We start from the raw sequence: 23,822 nt of genomic DNA on the forward strand, positions 1-23,822 counted from the left end.
AGCAAGCGAGAGAGAGAGAGAGAGAGAGAGAGAGAGAGAAATTTCAGCAGCATCCTGTGTGCATGCCCAGGGTGGGGAGCCCTGCCGCTATTGTCCTTTTGGCTCTGTGTGCTCCCAACCATCTCACACTGAACATGAAGCAGAATTTTCATTTCTGTTGTTTCATTTGTAATTGAAATGTGGTCCTTAAACTTCTTCATCTAAAGTTCCATTAAGGAAATATCAGACAGCTCCTGGTTGGTAGAACCAACTGGGATGAACTCGTTGAAGGTTAATACTGTTTTGTCTTCAAGGAAGAGGTTAGGGCCCCAGGGGTGGTTTTTACTGCACAAGATATTGACTTTAACATTTAATCCCCTGCATCAGATGAAATGTTGTTGGCCTGGAGCAATTTACTCAGTGTCTCTGAGATCAGGCATGAACACGTCTTTTACGCAGGTCACAGTCAGGTTATCATGCTAATGCTCCCCTCAAACACTACAAAACATTCCAGTGATCTGGAGAAATATTTTGTGGGAACCATCTAAATGTTTTTGAACTTTAATATTTTGATGTGATTTAAAATTAAGTATAATATAAAGAAATTTCATTTATCCCTTTAGATTTCTCTTCCTTCTCCCCTCCTCCTCCTCCTTGTGCTGGGCATTGAACCCAGAGCAGTGTGCATGCTAAGCACATGTTCTAGCATCCAGGACTCCCCACTGAATTCTTTAATTATTAATATTCTTCAATATTTGCTTTATTTTCTCTCATTTTTATACAAGTATAGATTTATATATACACGTACATTAAGGTGTGATTTTTCTCTTTTGAAAACATTTATTTCACATTGGTACTTAAAATTGGCTCTTTGGGAGTATTTATTCCATAAAAGTAAGCAAATGCTACATACTGGGACTTTTAGGTATCTATTTATTTTTCAGAGAGGTGGTTTGCCAGCATACCTTTGCCTTTAATCCTAAATATGTTCTGTTCCTGAGGATGAAAAGATTTTCTTACATAATTTCCACAAGACCAACCTAAGAAAATTTGATTGTTATGATGCTATTATGTAATCCAAGTCTTCATTTCAACTTCATTAAATAAGTCTTTTATAGCTCTTTCCCCTCTTGATCTCAGATTCAACCCAGGTTCACTCTTTATATTTAGTTGTATCTTTAGTTTTCAAGCATTGGAATAATGACTCTTCCATTCTTTGTTTTATGACCTTGATGTTTTGAGGAGTAGAGGCCAGTTGTTGTGTAGATTGTCCTTTGATTTCAGTTTCCTGTTAGGCTTTCTTTGGCAGGAATATAACTTGAACAACATGCCCTTAGTGCATGATACCAGGAGGCAAATAGTGTTTGTCCAAATATGGGTGATGTCAACTTTGCACTTGGTTAAGAAAATGTCCACTGGATTTCTTCACAGTAAAGTTAACTATATCTATATCTGTAATTAATCTCTTTTTTATGGAGTGGTACAACCATCTAAAATTTTATGATACAGCATGAAACACCATAATGCCTGAAATAAGAGACAAATTAGAAAAGTGAAAATTTTATTTATTGGGAAACAGTTTAAATGTTGTAGGTTTTTAAAAACTTGGAATACAAACTTTGAGTGGCAGGTCTCAGAAAATTTTCAGGTTGTAATTGGAGGCCTGTACCTGTGAGGTGTGTGAAGGAGGAAGAGGGAGAGCCCTCTGGCTTGGGGAAAGAGGGTGCACATCCTATCTACTGTACCCCCAGTTCACTGGGAATTTCTCCTGCTGTAGTGCTCTCAGAGGGCCTGCCAATCTCAGCTACTTTGCTTATAAAACTTGGATACTAGTTCAACCCTCCTGGAGGGATGGGGAAGGTGAAATTAGTGAGGGTTACCAAGGTTGGTCAAGTGCTGTGAATGGACCAGAAGTTGGCACAACATAGGTCATTCCTCCTAAGAGGAAGGTACCATTATCACCCCCATTTTATAGATGAAAAAGTGAGGGAAGGTCCTGGGATGAGAAGTTAAGTGACTCCCCCCAGTGAGTAAATGGTAGAGCCAGAATTTAAACCTGAGGAGTTTGACTTCTGAGTTCACATCCTTTATACTATGATTATCCCCCAAATATGAATTTTCTTCCATTCATTTCATTTCACACTCTTGCTAAGTATAGAATATCATAAAGTTGTGTACCAGAGATGGAAGAACAGGACCATAGTACAATATTTAGAGGCCCACTTGGCACCTTTCACCGACCTTTCCACCTTTCAAAAAAGAGTTTGATGTTCCTGTTTGGCTTAATGTCTAGATATAACTGAGTTGTTGAAACTTCTATGACTGACGTTCTGGGCCAGGAAATTCCTTGTCCTGGAAAGCTGTCCTGTGCATTACAGGTTGTTTAACAGCACCCCTGACTTCTATCCACTACCCTCCAGTCGTGATCACCAAAAATGTCCCAGATGTGACCCCCGTGGAGACACTGCTCTCAGGCACTGATGCTTGTGGGGCTCCCCAGCAGTGCTGGCAGCAGTGCCTCTGTGCCTGTGTGATCCTAAGCAAGTCACAGACATTCTGGGCCTCATTTCCTTTGCAGTTAAATGAACTCTATTTTCTGAATCTAATATACATTCCTAATGTGGACTGAAATAAGAAAGCAATTCAAAAGTTTTAGCTCCTTTTCTCCAGCTGTTTGAAAAGCCTTGAGGGTATTGAACTAAAACAAAAGTCACAAACGCAATGCTGTCAGTGCCAGGCAGGGAACAAATGTGAAATCGGCTTGTGAAAGACATCAAAAATTACTGAGGTCCACGAGAACCAAAGTACAGGCCCTGACCAGAGGCTTTGAACCACATTTTAAAAACACGAAAGTGTATCTGGACCACATTTGGCCTGCACGTGGTGGGTTAAGGGGCCCTGGTATCAAATGATCTCTAAGATCTCATCAGCTAGAGCAACTTGCTTCTCCTAGTTGAAATGATCTTCAGTACTTTCCCTATGAACACTTCTAAATGTGTAAGTATCTAATGTGAAAGGGTCCGGAAAGCACACACATTTATTTATAATTCAACCTTCTTAACAATCCTAGCAAAATTTGAAGTTATTTTTTTTTTAACCAACCATGTTGCTCTTGTTATATAGCAACAAGGTATATTGAGAGTGTTTTCTACCATCACTTCAAAGATGTCAATGAAAATACCTTCATGAATTTATTCCACTGATAGATGTTTATTTAGTGCCTATTCTTTGCCATTTTAACTGCACTGATTTAATGCTTTTCTACAGTTGGTAATCACACACAAGGAGAATAATTTGTAGATTGTACACCAAAACAGCTTGTTTCAATTTTGTGCATGCACCAAGTTTTATTTTCCCAATAGGTTCTGTAGTCCAAGAACCAAGTACACGTATTCATATATGGTGAAAGGGGAAAAGAAGATCCATAACATCCTCTTACAAGGCTTCCCTAGAGAACAATTCCTGAACGCGCCAAGGTGGGAGCCCAAGAGTTAATTTCTGAAAGCACTTAAAATCTGATATGAGAAATTTCTCTCTATAAAAAAGAACAATATCCTGAGGCAGGCAATTATCTGCTGAAATGAAAACAGAAAGACAAGCCATAGGATAACAGCTGAAACTTCAAAGAATAGAAATATTTATCAATGGTAATTTAAAAATAAAATACATAAAATTAATCTCAAGGTCCTCTAGGATTTTCTTCTAGTTTATTTCTTTTTGGCAAAAATTCTGCCTGTCTGAGTTGTGGAAAATTTTAGAAGTGATGCAGAAAACAAGGACCCCTTCCTTTCTCTGCAATTATCAGGGAGAATTGAGAGACATTCTTCAATGGAAGCCCAGATATATTTATTGTGATGCACACTGAGTTTCTGGAATGACCGTCCTTTCTGAATGCTAAAACCTAAAGAGTAAAGGGATAAGGAAGCTATGACTAATCGTATGTAATTGTCATAAATTGGAGTTACACACCAGTGTAGCAGGAATAATTACTTCTGGGGAGTTTATTGCCAGCAATTTTAAACCCAAGGGGACTCCAATGAGGTCAGTATTCTGTGTACAAGCACAATGACTAGTAACCAGAGTTAATGACCTTGTGATGGTTACTGGATAAGGCCTGAGAAAGGGGAGAACACTATCTTGATTCAGAAATTCTTTGAACAACAGCTATAGAAGGATCCCTAGAGAACATATAATTCAATCTTTAGGTATAGAAAAGGAGACCAAGGTCCTACATGGTTAATACTGGGACGAGGCATACAGCTTGGTCTTCTGATTTCTTTCCAGTGTTCTTCATGCTTCTTCAATTTATTTCTCAGGATAGTCAAGTGCCTCTTAAGATAGATTTGCAGTTGGAATTCAGAACTATCTGGTTACTGACATCAATGTGGCATTCATGATCCTAAAACTGTCATTCAGTTTAAATCATTCCAATGTTGGTCATCTGACTGCAATTTCATGGAGTTGCAACCCTAAAATATTCACAATGTGAGTGAACTTTAAGAACTTTTCATGACAGAGACAGAAGGCCAAAATTCATGTTAAGGTGTGGATTTTTTTTTGTTTGAAATGTTCTTTTCATAGCCTTTGGAACTTCTGAAATATTTACTTTACATTTTTTATTCACTAAGTGACCAGACATTTCCCAGACTGGTCATAGGATTCAGTGAGGGAAGAAGGCATTTACTTGTTCTGTCTAGTCTCTAAGATCCAAAGGGGCTTTTCTGGGTGGTACTAGGAGCCTCACAGCCCACTTGGACTATTTGGTATTTTTCCATGATAAAGTATAGAAATGCTATCCATAAATAGCATCTATGACTCAAAACCTGATTATAAAGATGGAAATGTTGTTATATAAATTTAAATCTGTTAAAATTAAAATTTAGGATCTCAGGATCAATTTTAAGATCACTGGATTATTCATATTGGATCCCTGGGAAGTATGACATATTGAACATAAGGATAGACATGTACGGAAGTTTAAATGTGAGGCCGATTTATTTTAATCTTCCAAATTCTAAATTAAGGATTTTCATGCTTTTGTTATATAATTATACAGTGTAGAACTATTGTGAATGATTTTTCTGACGTATTTTTAAGAGGTTGTAAATCTGATGCATGCTTGCTAGAGAAATTTTGAAAATTCAGAAACATAGAAGGAAGAAAAAAAATCACCCACCATATTAGTGTTTGGAGTAAACCAGTGTTATAAAAGATACATTAAAATTAACTTACCACAATTTACTTATGTTGATATCATAGGTTCCTTCTTGTTTAGGAGGGGAACTGTATAAGAATTATAAATATGGTATGCTAAATGACTGTACAGGGATAAGTCTGTTTAACTCATATTGTCAAATACAGGATGTAGGAGGTTAGAAGATTACATAATCAGATAGCAAGTGGAACAAAAGGATAGAAGCAAAAGAAGTGGGGCCATCAAATGGAGGAGAGGGAACATCTTTCATAAAGGTTTACGTGCTGCCCATGGATGAGGTCAGAGTTTTAACCACTAAGTTGAACAGAGAAATTTGGGTGGTTGCATGATTCACAAAAGCCGTAGTAGATATAATATATATCCTTAATATATATCCATCATATATATACATATATACATATATATATACATTATACATATGTGTGTCTTTGTGTGTGTGTATATGCAGTGTCCTGGACGACATTCTTAAGATGAATGTAATGACACGACTTACAACTTTCTTTAAAATGATCCCTTGATAGAGATTGATGTTTTATTACAAAGAAATAATTCATGAAAATTAGTAGTTTCTACTGGCAGCAGCATCTTTCTGTCCAGTTCCTCTCCCTCTCATAGTCTGACTTTGTGCCTGGGGAATGCAAGATTAGCCCACTGCAGACTGAGCCAGTGTTTCAGGCACAGGGAAATTATGTGTCTATTGGAAAAAGGAGGATATCATTTCTGAACAAGTTACCTAATTATAAAATAAAGAAAAATATTCAGTTTTTTTAAAAAATTTTTAGCATTCATTCATGTTTTATATAATTTTGAAGGGTGGTTTATTTCAATTTGTATATAGCAGGAGGAAGTGCCATATCTTTTTATGACCTTTAAAGTATTAACCTGGCCACAATTCAGGGGTACATCCTTGAATGGAAAATTCTAGTTCTTTAAACAATTGTGCTGGTGAAATTTACACATTCTAAATGGCAGTGAGCTTGGGATTCTATCAAGAGTGTAACTAGCATCAGACTTATATTCCTTCAGAACCTGGGACAGGACAGATGAAAAGACATCCTCTTTCTCCATCTTGTGCCCTATGTTTGCTCCAAGGGAGCCAGAGGAAGAACTCCAAAGGGACAACATTCTCTCAATACTCTTTTAAATCATCCGTATAGTAGAGTGGGTGGATTCTTCAGGACCTCGAGTGTTACTGAAGAGCGTGTCTACTATAATGCTGCATGAAAAAGTTTCATGACACATGAAACTTTTTATATTCTACCTTGCAACAACAAAAATATAATGATGAAGTATTCCCAGAACCCAATAGTAACTCCTAGCAGTGACACCCACTGCTAACTAATATTTATGTTTCAAGACAAAGGTGGTACAATCCACTTAGTGAAAAGGTAAAAAATATCTGAGATTAATGACTCACACAATCAGAGCTGGAAAGAATGAAGCTGGAAAGGTATTCTGAAGGATGAAAATCTTCACGTGTGAAGATTGACATTTGACATTTAAAATGTGGTACCACAAACCACATAAATAAACGGAGGTCAACTGTTCTGAAATTCTACCTTCCCCTGAGTTTCAAAGTGTGGACACAACATAGCACTAGCACTAAACTCCAGCACAGTATCTGGATTAATGTTTTACAGATTGATGCTTACGACTATGTCCTGAACATGCATAATAAGCACATTTACTAGAGCCTAATCTGGGAGAAAACTAAATATAAACTCATTCTAGAATTACAAGGATTTTCAATTGTGGTTCCTAACTCACCTCTTGTTATTTTAAATTTAATCTCAGTATCCTACTAATGATTCAGGGCCTTAAACAGTTATTTGAGAAGAGCTTATTTCAGACAAGCTGCCTGGAACATGTCCACAAAGTGGGAAAACCTTTTCCTAGCAGAAAACTCCATGTTTATGATTCCAAAACAAACAGAGGCACCATTTGCCAGAATATAGCAAGGCACAAAACTGGCAAGTAAATGTGAAAACAGTTTTCATTAGCACTGAAGTTGGTTGCATAAACTTGATACCACTTCAGTCTGAATTGTTTTTTTCTGATTTTGATTCCTGCTGTCTGCTTAATAAGTTAAACTAGCGTGGCAGAAGTGTCCATGTCCTCTGTCACTTGTTAGAATTAAAAAAAAAAAGCACCCATATACATAACTGAGTGGTTAATTTGTTGCTATTTTGTCAAATCAATTGACTTGAAGTGATTCCCATTGTCAGGGAATGGCCTGTTTGCCACTTTGAAGGTCACCATACACAGCAGAGCAAGAGCAAGTTCCGTGGTGCAGCTCCACGGGTCATTTTATATTTAGCACTGTAATTGGCTTTTCTTCTTTCCCTTTATAAATTGTATGAAATTTGGAATGACTCAAGCTGCTGACTCCTTTGCAGGCTGCTTTCACAGAGAACAGAAATTCCCACTTAGAAGTGAAAATATGTCTGTGTTCAGCTCATTATACTTGCTTACAGGGTCAGACTCACCCACAAGGCAGGTTGGAAGCCACAACAGTGTGGCTGACAATGAGAAGAAGCAGCTCTCCCAGCCAGGGAACCAGCTAGAACAATGTCTTTGTGAGACACTGTGCTGTTAAAAACATTAAAACTCAAACATAACAACTGTGAACCTTAGTTTCCTTATCTTTACAATGGGGGAAAATCCCTCATCATTTCCAGATAAAATATCAAATCAGTGCTTTATATATAGTAGGGGCTCAATAAAGGCTAATGATTATTTCCAAATAATTATCATCTCCACTGACTGGTGGCCAATCCTAGAAAGGACCATCTCTGACCTAAATGCCTCCCAGGAAATGTTTTATATTCAGCTAAGCAGTATTTCACTACTTTGTGTAAATTCACTTATATGATCCTTTCAACTCAGCAGCAAAGTGTAGAGTCCAAGTATGAAGTTACTACCTTGGGGCAGAGTTCAGTATCTGACCACTGCAGTAATACTGTTTGACAATAAAGAACAGTGACAAGAAAGAGAGGCTCCAGGAGGTGACAAAAGCAGCCTTTTGATGTGTGAGGCAGCAGGACTTCTCTGGGAAGGCCAGAAATCCCCTCTGTCAGTGGGCTGGAATCAGGAAAAATCCAGAGGACAGTTAGGGTTTCCTGGGATTGCAAAATGGAAACCATATATGTTAAACCACTAGTCTCTGAGGGCTCAGAGATGTTGAAGACCAGCTACTCCAAAGGCCATGACTTAAAAAGGTAGAGCAACTCTTGGTTTTCAGAAGGCCTTACCCTTGAAGTGCCGGAGAGCAAGCTAGGCCAGCTCACAGAGGTCAGGATTCATTATAGAAAGAAGTGCAAGGCTGTGCTGCCTGCAAGGGGCCCAGCCACATGCTAAGAGAAATGGCAGGCACCGTGTGAAGAGAATTCTCTTTCTCAGAAATGGTGTGATACCAGGTTTGTCCATGAACTTGGTATTATACAGTTTTCAGAAAGTAGATTCAGGTTTGTATATCATTTTCATCATTTCTATAAATTAAAAATCATTTAAACAATTCAGGTAAAATCAGTCATAATTTTCATTCCTTCTTTACTTATTTTTATTCCTTCTTTACTTTTTTTCATTCCTTCTTTTAAATTGAGGCTGCTTCTCTGTTTTTACTCACAGAACTAAGAATCGATATAAGTTTTTCAGTTTCTATAACCATTGGCCTCCAGATAATAACTTGATTGGTAAATACTGGATTCGATGCAGGAACCTAATGAGTATAGGAGGTACTTATAGTTGATGCTCTTCTTGGCACTCATCCTAGGAAGACTGGCCCAAGTGGTGGGTCCACATTTCAGTCCACATATATTATTGGTTAAATAGACAAAACAAATGAATACAACAAAACAAACCAAAACACCACATCCATAATTAGAAACCAAAGGGAATAGATTGATAATCTCAGTTTATAAAAATGGTATATGTTCTTGTAGCCTAAGATACATGATGTGTTGTATGTACATATGTGTGTGCATACATATACACATGTATATCAATATGTTTTTACTGTACGCTCCTTGTGAGCAGGGTGTATGTCATCTTTGGATACTTCGCCTTGAGTGTAGCACCAGCACGTAATCACCAAATAGCAAATGTTTGAAGAATTAATTACTTTACAAGTAGTTAGCAAAAGTGACTACACAAACCCAGCTACCATGTATAATACTCTAATTTTTTAAAAAAGTGAACATACAGACATAAAGTGCTTGTTATATTCTGGGCACTCTTCTAAGTCAGTCTCTCTCTCTACAGATGTAGACATACACACATGTATATGGCATACATATGTATGTCAAATATATACACATATATATGTGTATATGTATATACACACACATATACCTATCTTAGTCTCACAGAAGTGCTGCAAAACTGACACTATTACTGTCATTTCTTGAGGTACAAAGAGGTCAAGTGACTTTCTCAAGTTTGCATGAACAGTAATCAGCAAAAGAGGGATTTCAACTTTTAACCACTGTGCCATGATAATATTTGATGCTAGAAAAATCCAGAGGACAGCCAGGGTTTCCTGACTCTTAAATAGTTCTGAAGGGAATCTTTGGGGTAATCAGTCAGTCAGTTTATGAGAATCCATGTGAGTAATAGTAAGCTTAAACTGTCTATTACTTTCTTTTGTGAAAACATATAGATGATCAGATATGGTACAATTTATAATCAGTGGTTCAGACCCAAAATTTATTTTATGGTCTCTGGGGTGGTACTTCAAAAATAGCCTCCAAAGCAGCTAACACTGAGGTGTAATGAGAGTCTGAACCTGCTGATACAAGCCCACAGGACAAATATGAAATGACTCTGAGGTCAAGTGGGCTGGGCATGTGGAGTCATCATCAATCAACAAATTGATTACCTTTGTTTCTGAATGAGGAAAAGAAGAGAAGCTAAATATGCAGCCCAAGTCACAGAGTTAATGAGTAATAGAGTCTGGATCCCAATCTGGTTCTATCTGACTTTAAGCCCTTAGACACTGTTTTACACACATACACACACACAGAGGTTATTTAGATATGGTTCTACCCTGCACACTGATAAATTGGGAAGAAGTGGAATAGTAGAAGAAGAGAAAGCAAAGTGTGGAATGTAGTACTTCTTGATTACTAGTGAGACCTGGTAGTATCAGGTGTCTTTTTAAGGTGTTTAGAGAATTTGGCCTGAGATGGGGAGACTCTGTGATAGCAACTTTTAATTCTTGTGCTCAGAGATCCAAGTCTTCTAGAACCAGTCCAGTGCTCTGGGTCTCAGGAGGCTGATGGAGAAGAAGTTTGCCCTTAGACCTAGCAGCATTTGTATATGTGTGTGTGTGTGATTTTTTGCTTGTTTTTGGTGAATACCTTCTTCATAGAAAGAGAGATTCTGGTGTAATTTTAGATAGTAAAGTCTAAACTTGAATCTGGACACAATTCATTAAAGCCCTGTTATGCCAAAACAATTATTCAGAAACCATCCTAATCATATATGCAAGCAGAGATGTGATCTGTTCAGAAATTGAAAAATATTTTCCAGGTATATTTGTTCCAATTAACCTAACCCAGGAAGAGACTCTCCCTAAACAACTGAGAACCAGTTACTCAGGTTTATGTACATTGTAAACAAAAATATGCATAATAGACTATTGAGGGAAAGCTAAGGAAAGATTAGGACATGTCTATGATTCTTTGCAATGGACACCACTACAAAAATATCATGAGATACTTTCTTCAAAAATATATGCTTTCTATTTAATTACGAGAGTACATATTTTTTTGTGACAGATGATGATTTGGGGCCTGAAAATATGATTCAATCATGCTTAGAATCAGATTCAGATAATGTTTTAAAAGTTAGTTGGCATTTATGTATATCATCTCATTGAATATTAAGCCAATTCTGAGAGTTTGAGAGAGCATGCATGTTTAAGTACTATTTTAAAAGTAAGAATGGAATGACTTTTCAGGGTTTTTCACGTTGTCACTTGTATTCTGGGTCTCATTATCCCCCTCTTCATTTTCCAAATTCATAAAAGTTTGGTAATGCCTTTTCTTTCTATTGTATAGGATTCTTCCACCATTTTAATTCAAGGGACTGATGGAAAACTAATTAATGAAAATAAAATTAATACACAAATGTAATTCGCCAGTTAGAAGTGAATATTTAGAATCATAGATTTTAATTTGATGTCCTATTTCTTCTTAGTTTTTTGGTTTATTTTTCTTTTTCATGATAGAGTAAGTTGTACCAAAATAATAGAGTCTTCCAAGTCCCACAGCTTTATGTTATAAAAATTTATGACCAAACCACAGTGTTTATATGGCGTGATAAAGCACCATCTGAGTGTCATGTTTCTCTTCTTCTAAATATTTAATTGGTCAACCAATATAAGAGGAACTGAAAATCACAGCACCACGTTATTGTTCTGATGGCTTATGCAAAGCATTATGGTAGCTGTGTCTACGTAGAAGTCATATTAAACATTCAGACATTTATTTTTCCCAACCATATATGGGAAAAATAAACATTTAGAATGAAGAAATATACTTATGAGACATGTATGTTTACATAAGAAACATTGCAGTTAGTGGATCCAACACTGAAACCTCTGAAAAATGTGTGTAGTTCTTAAATGCTGCTTAGGGTTTAACATTCTATGCCTTCTTTTAACTATCACCAAATTTTTAATTTCCTCTTTATTGCCAAGCTTTTTAAAAAAGAAATACAAATCAAAGCATTTCAACTGTCTCATTCCCCTCTCATGCCTTCATGAATTGCAACCTGCCTTTTATTCCATTCATTCTGCCAAGGTCACACATGAACCCTTCCATGGCAAAGCCAAAGGACATTGTTGAATTCTTGTAATTTCTGATGTTGCTACGGTTTTTTGATGCTATTTATATATACTTTTGAAATGGTCTCTTCCCTTGTGTGTGTGTGTGTGTGTGTGTGTGTGTGTGTGTGTATTTCCCTTCTCTCTTAATTCTTCTTCTTGTCCAGATGTTCTAATGAAATTTTATTTTCAAGCTCAACTTACTTAGCCTACCCTTTAAACATCTATGATGTAAGAGATTCTATTCTTGACCATTACTTTTCTCACTTGATTCACATTCTTATTTATTCTCATACTTTCAGTGACGACTTCTGCTCTTGATGACTCAAAAATTTCCACATAATTTTTAATTTTATCTCAGATTCCTCTCAGATTACATACCTATATAACTAGTTGTTTAAGGAAAAACTACAAATAAATATCCCATTCATTCATCCACATGTCATTCTATTTATTCAATTACTATAACTTTTGTATGTCCCACAAACATCAAAAACATGCCAAAAGTGAACTCCTTTTGCCCCCTAGAAAATATTTATTTACTTTTACTTTCTCTCCAATGCCTGGATATGTCATTTACCTCATCATACAAGTTAAAAACCTGGTGATGTATTTGATCCATTAAAATGAAATCTCTGGAGGGGGACCCCTGGGCCTTGGTAGTTTTTAAGTCTCCCCAGATGTTTCTAATGTAGACCCAGGGTGGAGAGCTCTGCTGTAGAGCAGTGTTCAACATTTCTAGTGTGCACAAGAATCACCTAGGGATCTTGTTAAACTGCAAATTCTGATTAGGTAGGTCCAGGTTGTGGCCTGAGGTTCTGCATTTATAACAAGTTCCCAGGTGATGACAGATGCTGTAGGTCTGTGGACAGACTCTGAATACTAAAACCTTTAGATGATAATATCCCCAGTTCCCTGCCCTTTCTTTTGGTTTGTTTGGAGGAACATCCAAAGGATAGAATGTGCTTTATTTTACTCAGACTTCGAGTAGTGCACTTTTGGTATGAATTGGGTATTATTAGCTATGCCTTTGTATTTTGTACAGCACATTCTTGTCCTCTGAATTAGAAAGGTGCCAGGGACTTTGCTATAGAATTGCAAGAGCTGCTTAAAGTACCAAGTCATTATGTATGTAGAATACCCTTCTGCTCTTGCCTCTGCCTCCATCTCCAGCCTCAACTTCTGCCTCTTGTCCCTGGGGCTCTAGTTCACCCATATGTACCATCAATTCACAGGGCTCTATGTTTTGAGATATACCCGTCCCTTGCTTGGAACACTTTCCTCTCTACTTATCTTTCAAATTGCAGCTCAGAGGTTATTTTGCTTTTATCTCCACATTATTTATGTGCTCCCATAATGGACTTTATTATATCTATCAAAGAACACCTACACTATTGCTTTGTAAGTTTTAGTTTACTTGCCTGTGTCTCCGTTAACTGAATTCTTCAAGGAGAATACTTTATTGCTTCAGGGCCTAATGTAGTGCCTGGCACATTTAGAGAACCAATAACTTTCCATGGAACCAACTGGAAACTTTGTCTACATTTAAGACTGATAAATCAATCATACTTTTATTTATTAAGCTCTGGGTTTTGATGAATCTCTAGATATTTTTTTCTGTCATGATCTAGCCAGATTATGTAGCAAAATGAGTAAATTAGGATTAAACATGAATAGAGCAATATGATTTCAATCGCTTATATTAGTTCATCTCTTAATAATTCATAGGTCTTAACTCAAACTTCTTTATTGATTTCAATTGTCAGATAATTAGAGTTTCCCTGGTAGAAAAAGTCTATAATAAAAACATCATAGGAACTTTGGAACTTTCTAAGAAAAGGGCTTTAAAACAAGACCACCAGCTACTCTTTCAAAGATCATTTTTAAAAAAAACTAACACAGAGATAATCAATGTCTACCTAGGGAATAAGAAATTGGTTCACTTGTGATGGTCACTGGAGTCTCAGTTCTTGCCTTATCCAGTGATGTTCTCAGTCACGACCTCTGGCACTCAACACCCAGCCTGATGTTATTGAACTTGGCCTGAGAGCCTCATCACATTTCCCACACTGCAGGCCACCATTAGCCCGAATAATTAACAGTTGGCTAAGTCTTCACCTTCCAAGATGCTGTCACGAACTTGAAGGGTTTGGAGAGAATTTAAGTGATTTGGAAAACTGCAAACTCTTTATTGAGATTGATTAGATTAGACTCTAGACAAAGATGCTTTTTAAAAGAAAAGATTCACTGACAAGCAAGTTTTTGAAATGGTTTCTTGTGGAAAAATCTCATAAGCTAAATTCGTATCAAATCTTAATTTCATATTTGATAAATCTACTAATGAAATGTATAGACTTTTAACTTCTTTTCACCTCTCCATACTTGCAGTCACTTAATATTATCAAAATCAATACCTTCAAACAAAAGAGACTGTCAGTTACCCAAAAGAATAAAGCAAAGGAAAGATCCATTTACAGTGACTATTCATTTGTTAGGGTGAAATTTAATTGGCTTGAACAAAACTGAGATGCATCTGATCTTTTGTTCATTGAAAAAATCTAACCATTTAATCGGTGACTTGGACATGGATTTATGGTTTGTCAAGTTCACAAGATAATACAACTTCAAAGGTTGAAATTTTCATTTAAATGCAGCCAATCCATTTTCTAAATATTCAGAAAAGTAAATGGTGCTCCATTACCTCACAGACTCTACAAGCTGTTGTACCTTGAACTAAAAATGCTACCCTCCATTTGAGTGAGTTCTTATTAAGCGAATGGCAGTTATGGTCCTTCTTTCTGTTATGAATATAAGTTCCATGAGGATAGAGTCCTTAGACTCCTTTGTTCAAAGACGTGTTAATGCCTGGCATATATCAGAAATTCAATGGCTATTCTCGCTTGTAGTTGAGCTACAAGTGTTCTCCACTCCATGACACCATGCAAGTGCTGTTGTCAACCAACTCTTTACGAGCTTCAGCCGTACTCAGAACCAGTTCATTGATTTAAAAGGATGAGGCAGAAAGAGTGCCATTTTCTTTTCTCTCTAAGCTGATGAAAACCCAATATAGAAAGACTTGTATTTTCAGCTCAATGCAATAATGGTCCTTCCACTTTTTTTTTTTTAAATCTTAATATGCATGACTTCCCAAAACCTTAAAGTTCCAAATCATATCATGGTTTGTAAGTTCTTCCAGAAGTGTCTTATGTAACTCTACCCCCATGTCCTGCACCAGTTTTCCCTGTGTGCTCCAAGGTCCTGCTAAGTAAGTCTTTTTTCTTCCTAAAGTTTGCATTTCTCTAGATGTTTCATTTGGTTCTAAAAATATCTCTCATTTCCTTTCTCGCTCTGTTCATGGTTTTTTCCTTTAGATCCATGAACATATTTCTAATAGCTGTTTTAACACCCTTGTCTGCTAATTCCATTATCTTTATTATAACTGAGTTTGTTTCTGCTGACTGATTTTTCTCCTTATTATGTGTTAGATTTTCCAACATGTTTGCACTTTTTGAGTGGGAGTTGTATATTGTTAAGTTTTATGTTGTTGAGTGTCTGGATTTTGTTGCCTTCCATTAAGGAATTTTGGACCATGTTTTGTTTTTTAAGGCAGTTAAGTTACTTGTGGTTCAGTTTGATTGGTTTCAGGCTTATTTAAAACTTTATTGTGACAGATAAACTACCCTTTATTTAGGGATAGATTAGCCACTGAGGTGGACTAGAAGTACTGATCTTTTTTCAGTTCTCCAAGCTTAATACATGATGCAATGAAATATCTTTAAATAACCTCTAAACATTTATGTTGATTTCTAAAGCATATTATAAAATGTTTTTTAATAACATCCAGCTTTCTCATCAGTACTGTATTTTGTGGCCCCCGATATGACTATACCATTCTGTCTTGCTTCTGGATCTGGTACATTCTGACTTCTCTGAGTCTAAGATTGGTTTCTTCTGGTATATGTCTCTATCATACTTAGAACTTTCCCTTTTGATACTAAGTGTGTAATTATGTATTTAATTACTGTCATTCTTGCTGGACTATAAACTCTATGACAACAGGGAACATTAAATGTGAGCAATTGTCATTTCATATCAAACAAATGAAGCATATTTCAGGATTGGTGCAGAAATGATTTTCCTAGTGACGAATGGTCAATAAAAAGGTGAGTCAGTCAAGTACCAAACCACTGACTAGGCTGAGGGTATCAGAGATGCAGTTTATTTCCTCTGCCAATAATTCTTTTTCCTCCCACACATTTCCTCCTGAAACATCTGCTCCCATAGATTCTGTTGAATGAACTGTGATTCATTTAATCCCATCCTCCTGGTCATGCCTGACTAGACCTGGGGTGGACAAGTGACATAAGGAAAGTCAATTATATTCTTATTTCAGAGATACTAGTTAGATTGGGCTTTTCTTCCCTGAGGCAAAGCTATCCTTGCAGTGGGACTCAGTCATTGGGCAACAGGCCCAATAGAAATCTGGGCTGTCTGGCAGAACATGATGCTCACAGCATATGTTTAGAAAGATAAGTTGTTGGTGCCAGTGAGGCCCAGAATGGCTAGTAGCTAGGTGTAGTAGAGTCAGGCCAGACAAATATATAAGGAGAAAATATGAAAAAATGCATACATGTTTTGGTTAATAGGTGACTCCTGGTTTAAGGTACCACCTTCAGTGAAGAGTTCATGGAAGAAATTTAGTTCACAGGATAGTTTGTTAACTTTAGTTTCCTAGGTGTGTAAGAATGTATTACTATAAACTTGATCTACTTCACTCCATGCTTCTGTCCTAGCTTCTGGTGGCTTCCAGCAATTCTTGGTATGCCCAGCATAAAATACATTTCTCCAATATTTGTTTCCATCTTCCTGTGGCCTTTTTCTTTGAGTTTCTTCTGTATTTCTATGTTTTTCAAATCTTCCTCTCCCTTTTATTACAAGGATATTAGTGATTGGATTAGCTATATCCAAGGTGATCTCATTTTTGTATTCTTAATTACATCTATAAGACACTCCATTCAAATAAGGTATGGTGTGGTTAGCACGTGAACATATCTATTTGGCCTATATTATTCAACCCATTACATTGGTAAAATCAGAACTGAGTCCTAGGTTATCAAAATAAGAATTTTACATAAGGAATGAACTTTTACCTTCAAAAAGAAAACAGGAATCTATTCCAGGAATTCAACTTCAAGGTCAGAGTAGGACCAGTCGTAAGTGGAATGGGAGTTCAGTTGGTGGTCTTGGAAGGCTCTTTCATGTTCTAGCAGATTAAAAACGGATTCTTAAAGAGCCTGGGACAGGGATAAACTCACCAGCTGCAACAGCGGGGATGATAATTTTTAGGTGTAATAATCAGGGAGATACAGACTCAGTAAAATAAAGCAGGCCAGTTAAGGATATTGACAAGTTACTTTAGAGTTTACTTAGTAGTTTACATAGAGATTCTAACTAGCTCTTTAAGTTTCCTCCTTTGTGTATTCTGTAAATAATTTTTCACAAGTAAATTCCAACTTTCCCCTTTGCTCCAATTTTAAATATAGAAAAATGTATATATGACTCTTCAATTAGTATCACCCTGGATTATAAAAACAAATTGGAAAAAGTTTAATTAAACTTCAATAATTTTCAATGATTTCCTTTGAAGTTTCTTTTGCATTCAAATCATTAAAAAGTCAAATTGTTTAATATAGAATGAAAAATGTGTACTACAAATATCATTAATTCTTCCTCTCAGCAGACAGAACTTTCCTGAACACTGAACTTTTTATTCCATTTTTAGAAGATGTCTTAAGTGATGTCCCACTTTTAAAGGTATTGAAATATGCTCTAACACTTTCAGAAACATATGTCTTGTCATTCCAAATCTGGTCTTTTATTTTCCTGCTGTTTCCCAAAAAATGAGAGGGAAAAGCTGATGAAACAGAACAGCTTCATTTTTCTATGAATGAGTAGTACAGTTGAGAACAGACATCAGTGATCATCAGAAGTCAAGGGCTGATGGGTCAGAGGACTGATCAAAGTTGCAAAACTCACTTCCTTCAGAAGATAATGACATTTCTGTGCCCTTCTGTATCCAAATAGTGTGTAACTTGGCACACCATGTCTGTTCAAATGACAGGCAGCTCTCTGTCCTCTAAGAGCAAATATATCTCCTCTACTCGGAGGAATGTCTCTTACTGATTTTGTGTTTGATGAGCCAAGGCCTTTGGAGTCACTGTGCACAGAATGCAGGGTTTTGGCCAGGTTCCCCACTGCCTCGGAAAATGACCAACTATCCCTTGGCATGGATTAAAGAAATGGCTCTCTGATGACTCATCTGGAGGTTAACTTCTCTAATAAGTGCCATATTCAATTGGGTTTTTTGGTGTCATCGCTGACCTTACGTACCAGAGAAGATAGAAGCTTTGAAACCCTGACAGACAATCAAAGGGTCACCTCCTCATCTCCAGTCAATTCATAAGAAAAGAATGCAAAAAGGGGCACTTCACAGAAACCCTTGCATAGTGCTTGCATCTTTTTGATATTCTCTCACTAGATACTTTAGAAAGCCTTTGGAGAATGTGTTTAATCTATTCCAAAGGTCACCAAAGCAAAAATTTCTGCTCCATTGCTATGTCCATGCTTGATCAGGCTTTAAAACTTCGATCTGTGTGTGTGTGTGTGTGAGTGTGTGTGTTTTACATCCAATGTAATAGCAGTGAATGAAAATTGCTTGTGTTCAAGTCTGCCGATGAAATAGAACAGACTTTTCCCCTGCTTGTATTAGGGTGTACAGAAATAGAGTTCCCATATTTTCTCAATTGAATATTAGTTCCATTTGTCTGACAAATATGAATCACCTCACTGGGGACAGTGGAGCAGTATGTTTAAAATCAAGAATGTTATGGAGAATCTGGGATATGTGGTTTCTGTACATACAAAGGCTTGGCCTGGGTAGACTTCCTGTGTGTTATTGCTTTCCTTCTCATCAGTCTCCCCATGATGTTAAGAGCCTAAAATAAAAGGGGCTTTCAGAGGTGCAACATTTTCTTAGTTGACCATTAATAATGGGGAAACACAAAACCTGTTTGCTAATCAAATGTAATGAGCAGGTTAATGAAAAACACATTCCAAGTTCACCTAAGTAATGATCTTGCTCTGTCTCTCAAGTCACCAGGGATGGTTTGACAAAAACACGTGGCTTAGGGTATTCAGCAATACGAATTTAGTTAACTTGCTGAATTTCCTTCCTGGGGAAACTATGCAAACAATGCTGTTCATTTCAAATATGGGTCAGGTTTTTCAAAATCCCAATGTTATTACAAGGGCGAGAAACACAAATCGAGAGATAAAGAGTTGGTGAATAGCCTTAGGATGTCAGACGGATGAGAATACTAAAAGACAGTGAGGCTGTGACTGATCCATGCGTATTGTTGGGTTGGGAAGTATCTGCCTTGCTTTTAGCCAACATCACGACAGAACTATGAAACAAACAAACAAACAAACTACCCAGGAAAACCCCAAAATCCAAAAACCAAAACCAAAACCAAACACTGATAATTATGCTAAGTGCTTTACATGAATGGATGGAATCATTCCTCACAGAACTCCAGTCACATAACTAAATGGCAGAATCAAGATTTGAAGCTGAACAGCTTGCTTGAGTTCTCTGAACCTCTCTGGTTCTTAGGGGATTGAACCCAGAGGTGCTTTACCACTGAATCACATCCTCAGCCTTTTTTCTATTTTTTTTTGAGACAGGGTCTCACTGAGTTGCTTAGGGCCTCATTAAGTTGCTGAGTCTGGCTTTGAACTTGTGATCCTCTTGCCTCAGCCTTCTGAGTTGCTGGGATTATAGGTGTGCACCACCAGGCCCAACTAGGCAACCCGTTTCTTATTAACCTATGTGATAGCTACAAATGATTGTAACTTTGCCATATAAGTTTTTTTGTGATTGACTCTATGGGAAATATTATGCTTTGCCCACAGAGGGAACTTAATAAATGTTAGAATGAATTTGACATTTTAATCCTGTTTTAAGACTCAACATTTTAATTGCATGCTCAGAAAAATCCAACAGATAAGCACAGAGGGTGCACATATACTAAATGAAGTCAGGCCCACTAACTTTGCTTAGAGATCCTGGGATGAGTGTGTAGGAAAACTGCTGCTAGGTGCTAGTTTTAGAAAAGGGACAGGTCAGGAAACTTTAGAATGTGGACCAGCAGAATAGACTGAGAGCTCTATATGGCCAAGAGAAAGGTAAAATGTCTTCAATAGTTACTATCCATTCCACAACTACGAGTTAGGTCAAAAGTATACACACACACACACACACACACACACACACACACACAATATTGTTTTTAGGTATAAGACACATCTTAGGCCCAACCATTTTCTAAGAAATTTTAGAATCCAATCAATAAATGGACCAAGGACCTGGACAGACACTTTACCGAAGAAGATATACAGGCAATTAATAAATACAAGAAAAAGTGTTCAACATCTCTAGTAAATAGAGAAATGCAGATTAAAACAACTCAGATTTCATCTTACTCCAATTAGAATGGCTATTATCAAGAACACAAACAATAATAGATATTGGCGTGGATGTGGGAAAAAAGGTACACTCATACATTGCTGGTGGAGTTGCAAATTGGTGCAGCCACTCTGGAAAGCAGTGTGGAGAATCCTTAGAATACTTGGAATGGACTCACCTTTTGACCCAGTTATCCCACTTTCAGTTTATACCCAAAGGACTTAAAATTAGCACACTCTAGTAATGCAGCCACATCAATGTTGATGCAGTATTTTGAAAAATAGATTATCAACTATTAGATTCTGAAATTCAATGAAAAATACATTTTCTTATATTGGTCATGTCTAATCCAAAACAATCCCCAAAATCTTTTTTCTAGGAATTTGGAATTCAGAATTAAGAATCCTCTTATCAAAATGTCTAAGTACAAAAATTAACCAAATAGAATAAAATTACTTACCCAAGGGAAGTCAATGGGGTAGCTATCTTCCTATTCTCTCCCTTCTTCAAGGAACCCCAAAACCTCAAAAAGAAGGAAGAAATGTAATACATAGTGGCTGATATTCTAAAACTTGTAGGCTTGTGTTTAGACTGGCAGCAGTGCAGATAAGCTTATAATCTCATCTTTAAGGAATAGCTTAAATATTTTTTTAACATCTTGATTGTTTCTATATAGTGTTTGTTCCATCCACAATTGGCCAGAGCTAAGAGTCAAATATGTTAGAGTTTGTTTATTTGGTGATTTTCATTGCTTCTGAAGAGAACATATATAAAACATTTTTTTTGATCATGTCCCCAATATATACAAAACCCATCAAATTATAGTTATGTATGTATGAATATAAATTACAGAGCAAGAACTATTTTAAGTGTTCATGTTTATTTTCATATTGCTATTATACTATAACTGAAGCACAGAAAGGAAAGAAAGTTGGTCTAAGTCATATTGCTACTAACAAGCAGAGCAAGAATTCAAATTGTGTTTTGCAGGATTTTAGAGCCATATTCTGTTGTTTTGTTTGTTTTGCTTTATTTTGTTTTATTTTTTTGATGAGCAACAAAGCAGAACCAGTTGTACACAGAGAAATCACCACAGCACAGTCTGACGCAAAGACACAGAACTCAGTCATTCAGTGTTATTTAGTGGGGGTTGAGCTCAATAGCCTTTGATAATATCTCCATTTCATAGCAGGGCGAGATGATTGTTTTTCACTATGATAGCCTTGAATCATCAGGAAGAATAAATTCTGTTCTACGCATTCTATTTTAAAAAGATCATAAAGTTCAATCTCAAGTGTTTTAAGTATTCAGCTTACCAGGAAATCTCAATTATAAAGAGTGATTCACTTCTGGAAGGTTCCAGGTGGTAGAATACTACTCCTAGAAGTTATTCCATAAAAATACTTCTGCTGTTACTTTGGGGTATCTGCTGTACTGTGTTTTATTATTATTAGTATTATTTTCAGGTTATAAGGTTAAGTTTGAGGCTTGATCAATGGTCCAGTCATCCAAAATGCTACATCCTGTTTTTCCCTCCTGTACCTATTCCAAGTTTATGAGCTGTGTTAGACCTTTAGAGTGGATGACTCAGTTGAGTGGTTTGTCAGAAAAAAGTGGACATTATATTGTTTTTTTCTTTAAGTTTAGTGGAGGAATGGTCATTATTTAAAGCCAAGGATCAAATTTCATCCAAATTTCCTAAATAATTTTTATTTTGTAATCTCCTAAATAAGTTATTACTGCATCCAAATGTGTTTACTATAGATTTCTGTTAGTATATTAAAAGAAAATGTGAAAACATCTTTCCAGAATGCTAATAAAATAGAGTCCTGCGGTTAGTTCTCATTCATTCCCTGCTAAAAATAATGGAGGGTAAATTACAGTGTTCCTAGAATTTCATCCTGGTTGAAAACAGCAGCCTGTTTTGCCTCAGATCTGCAAACGTGGTGGTATAATTTCAAATGTATCCAGCTAATTAGGCAACCTTGGTGTTTAAATCTTTCATACCCCTTTCATTACATTTGATGGTTTTTGAGAAAACAGCTGGAAATTTCTATCGATGAAAACAGATTTGGTTTTATTATTATTAAATTTCTTTTTCATCTCTGCACACCAGTAGGATGTGCTTCAAATCATTTTAAAGACCTATACAAGCTGGACATATTGACATTAAAATAAAAGCAGAACCTTTTGCTTGCAGATAGTAAAGTAAAGTATTAAATATTAAAGTTGATTTACTGACAGGCTTAGCATAAAAGACAGATGAAATAAGGTATGAGAATGAAAATAAATTGGATTATATTGTTTGTGGCTTGAGCTGACTGAGGTAGAAATATTTTTATTTCATGACAATAAAACAAAAATAAATGTTGACATTAATTGTCCTAAATAGTCAGTAAAGTAATGATGTGACCACTTACAAAAATTAGTGCAAATAAAATTCACAACATCTCTATGGGTCTGTCCTTCATGTAAAATTGGAAGATATTAACTTTCATACAGGATGAAGACTTACAACCGTCTGTCCTATGTGGTTTTGGAAATCAATGATTTAATCAATTCAAGAGATAAACAGGTTCTTAGGCAAAGTTTGAACTGCTGTAGAAATTCTCTGTCAAGTCTTTTTAAAAAGATCTATAACTCTATTTTAACATGAATTAGTTGTACAAGTTAATAAGTTTCACTGTGACATTTTCATATGTGTGTATATTGTGTATTGATCATGCTCACCTTCCCTTCTCTCCTCTCTTGCCCATCTCTTTCTCCACTCTTCCTTGACCCCCTTCTCATTTCCTAATAGTGACTCTTCTACTTTCAGGTCATAAATTTCTTTCCTTTTCTTTTTAAATCTTTTGCATATGAAAGAAAACATGTGATACTTGCCCTTCCATGTCTGGCTTATTTTGTTCAAAATGATGTCCTCCAGTTCTATCCATTTTCCTGCAAATGATGGAATTTCATTCTTCTTCCTGTCTGAATAATACTCCATTGTATAGATATACCATATTTTCTTTATCCATTATTTGTTGACAGGTACATAGGCTAATTCCATATCTTAGGTATTGTGAATAGGATTGCAATAAACATGGTATGCAGGTGTCTTTTTTTTGTATTCCTTTGAATGTACATGGAGGAGTGGTATAACTGGATCAGATGGTAGTTCTATTTTCAGTTTTTTGAGGAACCTACATAATATTTTCTATAGTAAGTGTACTATTGACATTCCCACAAATAGTGTAAAATTGTTCCTTTTTCTCCACATCCTTGCCAGCATTTGT

At 36.3% G+C, this 23,822-nt stretch overlaps 1 long non-coding RNA gene across 1 annotated transcript in view; it reads right to left on the bottom strand.

The window, feature by feature from the left end:
• Positions 1 to 1,022: 1,022 nt before the first annotated feature.
• The window catches only part of LOC124985835 (uncharacterized), a 97,019-nt gene continuing 74,219 nt past the window's right edge, over positions 1,023 to 23,822 (bottom strand). Inside the window, exons 2-4 of the long non-coding RNA XR_007108877.1 lie at positions 21,005 to 21,067; positions 4,212 to 4,310; positions 1,023 to 1,506 (exon numbers count right to left, since the gene is read on the bottom strand). This is a non-coding gene — a long non-coding RNA (uncharacterized LOC124985835). The remainder of the gene's footprint in view (positions 1,507 to 4,211; positions 4,311 to 21,004; positions 21,068 to 23,822) is intronic.

Source organism: Sciurus carolinensis, chromosome 5, assembly GCF_902686445.1.
Source record: "Sciurus carolinensis chromosome 5, mSciCar1.2, whole genome shotgun sequence".
Taxonomy (NCBI): domain Eukaryota; kingdom Metazoa; phylum Chordata; class Mammalia; order Rodentia; family Sciuridae; genus Sciurus; species Sciurus carolinensis.